Genomic DNA, 12376 nt, shown 5'->3' on the forward strand with positions numbered 1-12376 from the left:
GGGCGACAGTCTGAAGCCCCATTGTGCTTTCCTCTGGGGTCTAATTTGTCCTGTTTTTGCGTGGATTCGAAGCTTGTATGCCACTTCTGGGGTCCAAAGTGATAGTTTATTAACGGGGTAATTAGCTTCATATCTGGTCAAGGGAAAAAAAAAACGACGCAAAGGTTGCTAACATATTGAGATATTGGTTTATCAAATATTTCACGGAATGAACATATGTTCTACGATAAAATAACTGGACTACTTTTGGTAGGTACTAACATGTATATGATCCATCCTACTTGTGACCTGCTTGACACGTGGCCATTTCCACTTACAACCATATCCCTGTCAGCGGGGCTGTATAGTTCTTGGATGACAAGAAATAGTTTCCTCAACTTTGGCCATGGGATCTTTATAATCAGATTCTTCTCCTGACACAAACCATCCCAGGAGATGTATTAGAAAGTGACAACGCTAGTAAGAGGCAGCGTGGGAAGGACAGAGAGATCTGAGATGAAGGTTGGATTCTATCGTGGACGAGAGCCGAATCCCTACGTCCTGGATCTTGTAATGGATTCCTCTCCGAAGAAGCTCAGGGCCTAAGTCCTGGACCTTGTAATGGATTCCTCTCCAAAGAAGCTCAGGGCCTAAGTCCTGGACCTTGTAATGGATTCCTCTCCGAAGAAGCTCAGGGCCTAAGTCCTGGACCTCGTAATGGATTCCTCTCCGAAGAAGCTCAAGGCCTATGTCCTGGACCTCGTAATGGATTCCTTTCTGAAGAAGCTCAGGGCCTAAGTCCTGGACCTTGTAATGGATTCCTCTCCGAAGAAGCTCAGGGCCTAAGTCCTGGACCTTGTAATGGATTCCTCTCCAAAGAAGCTCAGGGCCTAAGTCCTGGACCTCGTAATGGATTCCTCTCCAAAGAAGCTCAGGGCCTAAGTCCTGGACCTTGTAATGAATTCCTCTCTGAAGAAGCTCAGGGCCTATGTCCCGAACCTTGTAATAGATTCCTCTCTGAAGAAGATCAGGGCTCAAGTCCTGGACCTTGTAATGGATTCCTCTCCAAAGAAGATCAGGGCCTAAGTCCTGGACCTTGTGATGGATTCCTCTCCGAAGAAGATCAGGGCCTACGTCCTAGACCTCGTAATGGATTCCTTTCTGAAGAAGCTCAGGGCCTAAGTCCTGGACCTCGTAATGGATTCCTCTCCGAAGAAGCTCAGGGCCTATATCCTGGACCTTGTAATGGATGCCTCTCAGAAGAAGCTCATTGCCTATGTCCTGGACCTCATAATAGATTCCTCTCTGAAGAAGCTCAGGGAAAGACCGATCAGGAATAAACTCGGACCAAGACCCGTGTCTTCCTTCTTTATCCACCTTCCTCAACTTATCATAATGTTTCAACACTCGCAATGGATGTCGTGGTTAGAGGCGTTAAGTTGAAAAAGTCGTGGAGCCTTTTTTTTCGAAAAGGATGTCGACTTTATTGTTCTCAGGAAAGAAACGGAAAGATGGAGCGTTGCAGAAGGTTATTGGATGATACAAACCTAAAAATAAAAATTAAAAGATCATAACTATCTCTGGTTAGATGGAGGACATTAGGAGGGAAATATAGAACTAGGAGGGAAGGGTGTATAGAAGGTAGAATCTTGTAAATACCCCTCTTCACACGCCAACGACCAATAGGATGTGGACGCGGACACAGTCAGCTTAGTATGACTGGGGGAAAACACATCCATCGGAACGTTCTCATTTTCGCCCCCTTCATGTCTATCAAAAGAAACACCATGTAAGGACGGATGCCTTGTTTCGTTTAATACAATTCCACTTGTTACAGTTTGTACTTGATTTACAAAGGATTACAAAGGAGGAGCATGAGGACAGGAGACCTTTTGGTCCATAACTAGGTTGGATGAATAATAATAATAATAATGATAATAATAATAATAATAATAATAATAATAATAAGAATAATAATAATAATAATAATAATAATAATAATAATAATAATAATAATAATAATAATAATAATAATAATAATAATAATAATAATAATAATAATAATAATAGTAATAATAATAATAATAATAATAATAATAATAATAATGAAAATTATAATAATTATAATAATAATAATAATAACGATGATAACGATAATGATGATAATAATAAAAAGGTTAATAATAATAATAATGATAATTGTAATAATATTATTAATAATAATAATAATAATGATAATAATAATAATAATAATAATAATAATAATAATAATAATAATAACAATAATAATGTATAATAATAATAATAATAATAACAATAATTAATAATAATAATAATAAATAATAATAATAATAATAATAATAATAATAATAATAATAATAATAATAATAATAATAATAATAATAGTAATAATAATAATAATAATAATAATAATAATAATAATGATAAATAAAATAAATAGATAAACAAATAAATAAAAATTATAATAATATAAATAATAATAAATAAAATAAGCAAATAAATAAACAGGTAAAGTTAAATAATAGACAAACAGGTAAATAGTAAATAGTAATAAACAAACAGACAAATAATAACAAACAAATAGATAGATAATATAAAATAAATGGCAGGCATTACAGTATCTTGCGAAAAATCATACTAATAAAGATTCCATCCTCGCATAGTTCATTTCATAAACCAATCGGCAACTGCCAATTAATTACTTCCATGTCTCTCTTTTGAGGATTCTTCAGAGGTCATACTTCAGCTGGAGGACCAAGGGAGTGGAAAAGGCTTTAAACAGTAGAGGAACAAACTTAGATGAAATGTCACAGGACCAAACATTCAAAGATAGAACGGAGTGAAGGAGTACTGTCAACGAGGTATCATGAAGGGGCAGGGAATGATCTAACAAAAGTCTGGTAAGAAGGTAAGAATTCCGAGGCTGTGTACATTTCATGCTGAGAATTTGGAGTAGTGTGTGTGTGTTCTTAAAGAAAAAACATGAAGATTCTATTTTAAGAATTCTGAAGATGATGTGAATTCTATTCAGAGATTTCTGAAGGCTGTAGGATCTCTGTGTCGAGAAATCTACTGTAGAGACTACGTGAGTTTCTGAAAACTTCTTGAGAGTTATGAAAATTTTGTTTTGAGAATTTTGATGACTGAGCTTTTGTGCTGAGAAATCTGAAGAATATATGAGTTCTATTTTGAGGAGACTGAAATATGCGGGTATTCTATGGTAAGACTTAAAAATCACATGTATTCTGTTTACAAAACACTGAATGATTATGGAAATTCTGTGTTGAGAATAAGTTACGTAAATTCTGTGTAGAAAAATATGAATTAGAAGGGATGAGGATGACAGGTGATAATGGACATGGAACTGCTTAGTGTATGCCTTATGGTCTCTTGCAGTCTCCTTCATTTTTATGTTCTTATGAATACTATGCTGAGAATCTGGAAGGTTACAAGAAATATATGTTGTGTGTGTGTCTCCTTGCAAGACGTGTATTCTTCTTAGTAGCAGGTATAGTCTTTTGCGCGTTTTGTTCGTGATTTTTTGGCTACCTCTCGTGTAAGGGGGAAGAACGCCTTTGGTATATGTATGTATGTATGTTCATGTATTTCCAATGCTGTGCGTGCCAACAATTATGTCTGCGGCAACACCGACCATTGTGTTTCGGTTTGCGAATTCTTCAAGTGAGGGGGGCAACAGTTGCATGGGTCTTTCATAGTGCAATAGACTATATCATGGCCAACGCCTGACGAATCACTCTCCTTCTTTGTCCTCTCCTCTTCTCTGTCTTCTTTCCTCTTTTCTGAAATTTCCTATCCATTAGGTTTTTCCCTTTTTTTTCCTTCTACCCATTTTCTTCTTGCTCCTCCTCCTCATCACTCCCTCATCGCGGTGCCGAATCTTTTATGTTTTTGTTCTGGTTAATGTCAGAGGATTCTATTCAGCTGAGGAGTGGTCATGGGGCCAAACGGGACCCCTCATCGATCGAGGCGCCCGCCTAAAACCCCTCAACAAGTGAATAAAACCGGCTGGAATGGGCCAGAAAAAAAGATAACAATAATAATAACAAGACTGGCGTCACCACGATGAAGAGGGTCAATCCCGGGATTCACGGCGAGGCGCGGCGGGGCGGTTGCCAGGGCCTCGTCGCCGTCGCCAGCGTCGTCACCTCCTAGGCGCTCCGCAGGGCGAGACACTGCCTCCAATCTCTCTCTCCTCCTTTCGTCCGCTACTGGTCTAACCCGTAACTGTCTTTGCCGGGTAAAGGGCACCTTGGAAAGGGGGAGGGAGGAGGGGGAGAGGGAGGGGGAGAGGGAGGGGGAGAGGGAGGGGGAGAGGGAAGGGGAGGGGATAAGTGCTGGGAGGAGAGGGGGGGGGGAGCTGCCGGCAACGGCTGTCGCACTTATGCAAGGAGCGATTGTCGGGTCTCATGGTCTGATCACCTTAGGCACATAGGCCTACACATGTACGAACGGAGACACATATACCTTCACATGTATACATATACTTAATGGTATATATCAACTGGAAACCCGCAACCTCACACAGGTTGGCAACGGTCCTGAGGTCCTCTTGTAGATCTGTCGGGGTAGGAACTTTTTTTTTTTTTTTGTCTGTGTTATATCAGTGTGGGATATAAGGTCATTACTTCTTGTCCGATTGGCATTTACAGTAAATTACATTAAACTACAACGATGAAACACGCCGCCAGAAGAGGAAAAAATTTCTTGGGTATCGAAGTGCACTTTAAAAAAAAAATCCACTTTACTTTTCTTTTAAACTTTTTAAAACTTTTTTCAAATTTCGGGGGGGGGGCAGAAAAGCGTCTTCGGACTACGCGGGTGGCGAGGTTGTTTCTAGCTAATCACATGTTAAGTCTGCGTCCTGACAGATTGAGAGGTTGAGGCCGTTAGTGTTTGGCGTGAAATGTTTTTTTAATTCTGATATTAACTGTGTCCCTTAAAGCTTTCAAGGCTTTCATTGGCCCCTCTGAATCTCCGTTCTATTCTTTTTCATTTGCTTATTTACTTCTATTTGAATATTCATTTATCTATTGATTTATATGTTTATTCATTTATTCACAAATCTATTAATTATTTTATTCATTTGATTATTCATTTATTTATTCACTTATTTATCTATCATTCATCTATTTATTCACCTATTTATCTATTCATGTATCTATTTATTTTTATATATCTATTCATCTATTCACTTATTTATTTATTTATTTATCTAATTATTTTTTAGAGAGAACAACTTCAAAAGCTTAAAGTAGTTTTCATATGCTTTGTTTCTTATGTGTGGTATGAGATGTGTAGCTCACCTCTGTACTCTTACTAATATATCAACGAGACTTGGAGATTAAAAGGAAACAGTAAATTAATCCAAGCGCAGGCGGGCCAGCCATATAATTCTTGACGACAGTTGAATTTTGGAGCCAAAAGATGACACTACCAACACTAGTGTCCTATTTGCTTTCTCTGTGTACCATTTTTAGATATTCTAATGTCCGTAATGATAACTACACTAAAATTATTTTAATTTCCTTTTTTTTTCAAATAACTTGTAGCCACGCTATAATTTTTACCTATGCACATGACTTTTGAGATAAATGATCTTATTTGTCTGAAGCTTATTGATTATATGATTGATTCGAGTGACCATTGCAATTCCGCACGGCTTCGTGTTGTCTTCGATTCTGAAAACAAAAGGTTCAAGTCCACATTCAATATCATCGACGCATACCATAAACAGAAACGGTCCAAGAACGGAACCCTGAGGAACTCCACTCGTAACATCCTTCTAGGTTTGTTACCATGCAGTACATCTCGCAGTTTACGATTCTTAAACCAGTTTCTAATCCAGCGTAGCAGGTTACCTCTGATTCCACGAGAAGCTGATTTAGTTCGTAGTCTCTCGTACGGGACAGTATCAAAAGCTTTTTCAAAGTCCAGATACATCAAATGTATATCATTTCGTTTTGCGTAATATGAAATAACTATGTCGTGAAAATTTAAGAGGTTATTATGGCAAGATCGTTTAGGAGAAGAGAGAGGGGAAAGAGGAGAAAGGTAAGGGGAGAGGGGAGAGAAGAAATGATGAAAAGGAGAATGAAAAGGGTAGAGGGCAGAAAGAGAAGAGGTGAAAATGGAAAGGGGGAGAAGGGAGATGGGAGAGGGGAGAAGGGGAGAATGGATAAGGGAGAGAATAGAAGGGAGAGGATTTAGTGCTGATGAGAGAAAGAAAGGGAGAAGGGGTAGGAACGGACGACGAGGGGAAAAGGAAGAGAGAGGAGGGAAAAAGGAGGATGACAAAAATATCAGGTACAGGGTAGGCAAGGTGAGCGTGTGGGGAGTGGGTGCTAATGGGGAGGGAGATGGAAGAAGAGGAGTAGGAGTAAGAGGAGGAGAAGGAGGAGGAGGAGGAGGAGGAGGATACTCAAGTGTGAGCATGAAATGGCACAAGACCAATTCAAGTGAAGGGCATTTGAGGACGAGGGAGAAAGAGAACGACCAAGAAGAGAGAGGAGTGGAAAGAGGAGGAAGAGGAGAGAGAGGAGGAGAGGGAAGAGGAGCAGAAGGAAGAGGAGGAGGAGGAAGGAAGAGGAGGAGGAAGGAGGAGGAGGAGGAAGAGAAGGAGGAAGACGAAGAGAGGAAGGAGGAAGACGAGGAGGAGAAAGAAGAGGAGGAGAAAGAAGGAAGAGGAGAAGGAAGAAGAAGAGGAGGAAAAAAAGAAGGGGAAGGAGGAGGAGAAGGAGAAGGAGGAGGGAAGGAGGAAGAGAAGGAGGAAGAGAAGGAGGAGGAAAAGGAGGAGGAGAAGGAGGATGAAGGAGGAAGACGAGGAGAGGAAGGAGGAGGACGAGAAGGAGAAAGAAGAGGAGGAGGAAGAAGGAAGAGGAGAAGGACGAAGAAGAGGAGGTAGAGAAGAAGGAGAAGGAGGAGGAGAAGGAGGAAGAGGAGGGAAGGAGGAAGAGAAGGAAGAGGAGAAGGAGGAGGAGAAGGAGGAGAAGAGGGAGGAAGATGAGGAGGAGGAGGAGGAGGAAGAGGAGGAGGAGGAGGAGAGGAGGGAGGAGGAGGAGGAGGAGGAAGAGGAGGAGGAGGAGGAGAGGAGGGAGGAAGAGGAGGAGGAGGAGGAGGAAGAGGAGGAGGAGGAGGAGGAGAAGAGGAGGAAGAGAAGAATGAGGAGGAGAATGAGGAGGAGGAAGAGAAGGAGGAAGAGGTGGAGGAAGGGGAAGAGGAAGAGGAGGGGAGGAGAAGGTAGAGGAGTGTAAAAGAAGGGGAAGAAGAAGAGGAGAAGGAACAGGAAGAGGAGGGAGGGGAGGAGGAGCTCGAACAGAAAGAGGAAGAGGAGGAGGAGGAGGAGGAGTAAAAGGATGAGAACAAAGATGAGTGGGAGGGAGGGAAGGAGGTGAGAGAGGAGGGGGAAGGGGAGTGGGAGTGGGAGAGGGGAGGGGGAGTGGGAGAGGGAGGGAGGGGGAGGAGGAGGAGGAGGAGGAGAATGAGAATGACATCAGCAGCGTGGCGGACTATAAAGGCCGAGCGTCGAGTCCGTTGCCTCACATTCCGCTGCAGTCCTGTGCCGGAGTTGAAGTTCTGTACCTATTGTACTGTACAACCCCAGACGCTAACCACCACAACTCTCCCGATACCTGTAACCATGGTCGCCACTACTTCAGGAAGCTCCTCAGTCCTTGGTTACCCCAAACTTCGCAAATACAGTAAGTAATCGTCTTTTGTTTCTGGGGCTTCCGTACAAGAAGACACGCATGTACGCACGCACATACACACACATGCATTTTATTCATGTATGTATGGCGAGAGTTTGGGTCTGTCGTCAGGTGGGAGTGTGGGAGAGGGTGAGGGGGCTCAGAGGCGTTAATGTCCGCTTCAGCTTCAGTGACTTTTGTTCCGCATGAAATACATAAAGGGGTTTTCGTCACGTCTTCATCCCCGGTAATTGGCAACCCTGAGTCAAAAGAAATTTCGACCTAGCAGTTGACAGGCCTGATTCGAAAGACACTTTGTGTTCATCATCGTTCTGCAAGACTTGTGCTGCATATACGAGACCCCATTGTGTTCGTCTTGTGTTCAGGAGCATTCATCTGTTCACACTGGCTTCAGATACATTCATTTCACACAGGCTTGCCAACTATCACTATCACTTTATGGATGGGGACGACAGGTGGTGATGGATACGGAGCTGCCTGGTGTAGGCCTTATGGTCTCTTGCGGTCTCCTTTATTCTTATGTTCTTATGTTCAGACCAAGGCTTTCCTCCTTCATTGCATACACTATTCAAGGCTCAATTTTCACCAGTTGCTTGACTTAACGCCAGTATGATGCAATGGACAACATATCTTGATGATAGCTGACACCATCGGTGAATATATTTTCTTGACCGTGTGTTGGCAGAATGCCAAAATATAGGCCATGGTTGAAAACATCTCAGGTGTCTCTTTGTGAGATATTACAGGCCGTTTGAGTAGTTAGTCTCTGTGTACTAGAACCAGAGAGACAACGGGACCTGGAGAACATTTCCAGGTTTAAGATAACTAGTTTACATCCTCTAAACCTCAATCGAAGCCCCACGCAGATCCACAAACTATGAACCCCAATTTCTGACATCGTTAACTCCATTGTGCTGATTAAATCCCATCGATTATCTTGGCTTAGTTTGTGTCCTCAGCTGGACATAGGAGCCGTCCAGGGTAGGCGAGAAGATTAATGGTGAATGTCGTAGGGTATGAAAGGTAAAGGAAAGGATTTACAACTATTACCATCACTGGGGGCCCATTTGTTCCATACAAAGGCTAAGGCTTATGACTATGGCTTGTGTGTGTATGTGTGTACGCGTGTGTGTAGACATGTCACTCAAGATACACTCCTCTAGCCAACGCCGGAGTTTTGGTAACCTCGGGAGTGGGAAGTGGAGTAGAGGAGTCTTCAGGTAGAAATGGGTCCATTTGGTTGAGCTCGTGTTTCCCTGTGGATGAAACACTTATTACACGTCCGACCAGCTCAAAATGAACTCTGGATACGAATTAATTATAGTGTGTTTTTCCAAGCCTCGACATGATGTCACAGAAAACAGTTTGGCACACAACCCCATTTAACTTTTCCTTTTGTCTCTTGTTTTCTTTGTTTTAGTCTCACTCATATCTCAAAGTCATTCGATTTAGCTATGAATACGCATTCATTCTTCCCCTCATTTAATAGGACGGAACCTTTATTAGTTCGCTTATTACAGCTTTATAATGTACATCTCGACAAACAAGCAAGACGAAATACTAATTAACTCTTCGTCCTCACATTGTATTTCTTTTGATAGAGTTGTCGGTAACTGACAATTACATACGCCATTCTACATCAAAGAGTCTCTTTCGAACACGCATAACTAAGACGTTCTTCTTTATATCCACACCAGGTGACGACCCAACCTTCAGGTAGATGGATCCTTAGCCCAAAGCGTCTTTGACCCCCAACCCACAGCAAGATGGATGAATCCACACAGCAGCCTGACCACAGCAAAACTATCAGCACCTCCTAGAAAGGCCACGGTCACCATGAAGATCGATCTCATTGAGGCCAGGGAAGAAGAAAAGGCTCACAAAGATATTCTAACAACAAGACGGAGATTTTTGTCAGAATGGACGGCGATGCCATTGGATCTGACTTGGTCTTCATTAAGACCTTATATTTTCTACACTATTCAGACAATGCAATTGATAATTAGTTACTAAAATATCATTTCTTATTTTCATAATAAAATAATAAAAAATCTATGCTGGTTCTAAATTGTAAAACCCTTATGATATTTTTGGTTACATGTATAGACAAATCTATATATAGACATATATAGACACACAAAAAAGATATATGCATGTTTTTGTGAATGTATGAGTGTGTGTGTGTGTGTGTGTGTGTACATGTATACAATATATATATATATATATATATATATATATATATATACATATATATATATATGTGTGTGTGTGTGTGTGTGTGTGTGTGTGTATGTGTATGTGTGCGTGCGTGTGTGTATGTGTGTGTGTGCATTATGAAAAAACAATGAACAGGTTGGAAAAGTAGTAATGAGACCCTTTAGAATATCACAAAAGAAAAAATGAAATATATAAGTAAATGATGAAAACATAAGTAAATATGCATATATATCCTATATACTTAAATATAAACAGGATACGCACTGGCCGAGCGGGTTAGAGCGTCGCTACTTGCGGCGGAGGTCGAGGTGACGGCAGTTCGAAATCCACCTCCAGCGAGTTGGACCAAGGGCATGGTTAATTAAATTCCACGCTACAAATTCCTCTGTAAGGGACACCTTCCTGGCCTCCTGACAGGGGTGTTAGTTCGCCACGTTCGGCCGAATCATTTTCAATGAACAAATGAATTAAAAGGAAGTCGACATGAAGAGAGTGATGGAAGCAGAGAAGTATCGGGAGAAGGGACAAGAGTGTAAACAGTCTTATCACAAAACACAAGAAGACCAGATAAGGACAAAACTCACTAGATACCTACAGGCATAGTTTTCCTGTTTAAGAAAGGAAAACGAAATGATCAACTAAATGTAAGATTAGAGTCACTAACCACCTCTAAAGAAGGTAGTTAGAAACAACTGAATGGACAATCTAGATATCTAAAACCATTCTGATACAGAAGAACAGATTCCAAGCGGAGGGTCCGTGCAAACATGCCTACTGATAACATGCTTATCAACGTACACATGTCTCTCAGGGTGAGTGTAAAACATACGATTGGAACTCAAGAAGGTGTCTGAAGGATTACAAGGGGCTACCAAGGAATTGGATCAAAAAAGGTAAAAAGAAATGAGGAAAATATGGAATACACCATCGGGGCACTGTGTGTGTGTGTGTGTGTGTGTGTGTGTGTGTGTGTGTGTGTGTGTGTGTGTGTGTGTGTGTGTGTGTGTGTGTGTGTGTGTGTGTGTGTGTGTGTGTGTGTGTGTGTGTGTGTGTGTGTGTGTGTGTTAAAATGTATCTCTAATCACTGGGACCCATTCAGTGTTGTACATATATATATATATATATATATATATATATATATATATATATATATATATATATATGTGTGTGTGTGTGTGTGTGTGTGTGTGTGTGTGTGTGTGTGTGTGTGTGTGTGTGTGTGTGTGTGTGTGTGTATGTGTGTGTGTTGTGTGTGTGTGTGTGTGTGTGTCTTTGATAGAGAGAGAGGGGAGTGGGAGAGGAGAGAGAGAGAGAGAGAGAGAGAGAGAGAGAGAGAGAGAGGAGGAGGGAGAGATAGAGAGAGAGAGAGAGAGAAAGAGAGAGAGAAAGAGCCAGAGAGAAAGAGAGAGAGAGAGAGAGAGAGAGAGAGAGAGAGAGAGAGAGAGAGAGAGAGAGAGAGAGAGAGAGAGAGAGAGAGAGAGAGAGAGAGAGGAGAGGAGAGGAGAGAATATTCATAAGTAATGTAAAGCCACAAGGCACAACTTTTTCAGATGAATAAAATCAATTCGATGGAAAAGTGGATGGAAAAGGGAAAGTAGATGTGTGGACCGAGGAGGGGGGGGGAGGGGGGAAGAGGTTGGTCACTATCCCCGCCTAATGCCGTGAGAACACAAGAACGATAACAACCACACTCTACAGCTGAATCCATGGATTGCAACTTTTTGGCTTAACGTCCGTGAAGTCAAGTTAGATGAGTTTAGGTTATGTTGGGATAAGTAAGGGTAGGTTAAGTTAGGTTAAGTAAGGTTTGGCTAGGTTAGGTTAAGTTAGGTTAAGTAAGGTTTGGCTATGTTAGGTTAAGTTAGGTTAAGTAAGGTTTGGCTATGTTAGGTCAAGTTAGGTTAAGTAAGGTTTGGCTATGTTAGGTTAAGTTAGGTTAAGTAAGGTTTGGCTATGTTAGGTTAAGTTAGGTTAAGTAAGGTTTGGCTATGTTAGGTTATGTTAGGTTAAGTAAGGTTTGGCTAGATTAGGTTAAATTAGGTTAAGTAAGGTTTGGCTAGGTTAGGTTAAGTTATGTTAAGTTAGGTTTGGCTAGATTAGGTTAAGTTAGGTTAAGTAAGGTTTGGCTAGATTAGCCTAAACTAGGTCAGTCAGGTCAAGTAAGGTTTAGCATGGCTAAGTTAAGATAAATAAAACTTGATTGAGTTAGATTACGTAAGTTAGGCTAGCCTAGGTAGGCTATCCAAGGGTAAGCCAAGTTAGGATAAGTTGTGTTAAGCAAGGATAAGCTAGAGTACGAATAAACTATTCTAGACGAGATAAGCTTTGCTCAAGTAAATTTGGTTAAGACTAATTAGAAAGATCTAATACTTCCGAGAATACAGTCGAGTCCCTAAGGCCACACGCGTCCCTAGGGCCCTCAAGGATGAGGA

This window comes from Oratosquilla oratoria, chromosome 24 (assembly GCF_046742065.1).
Source record: "Oratosquilla oratoria isolate Oo_2021 chromosome 24, ASM4674206v1, whole genome shotgun sequence".
Classification (NCBI taxonomy): Eukaryota; Metazoa; Arthropoda; class Malacostraca; order Stomatopoda; family Squillidae; genus Oratosquilla; species Oratosquilla oratoria.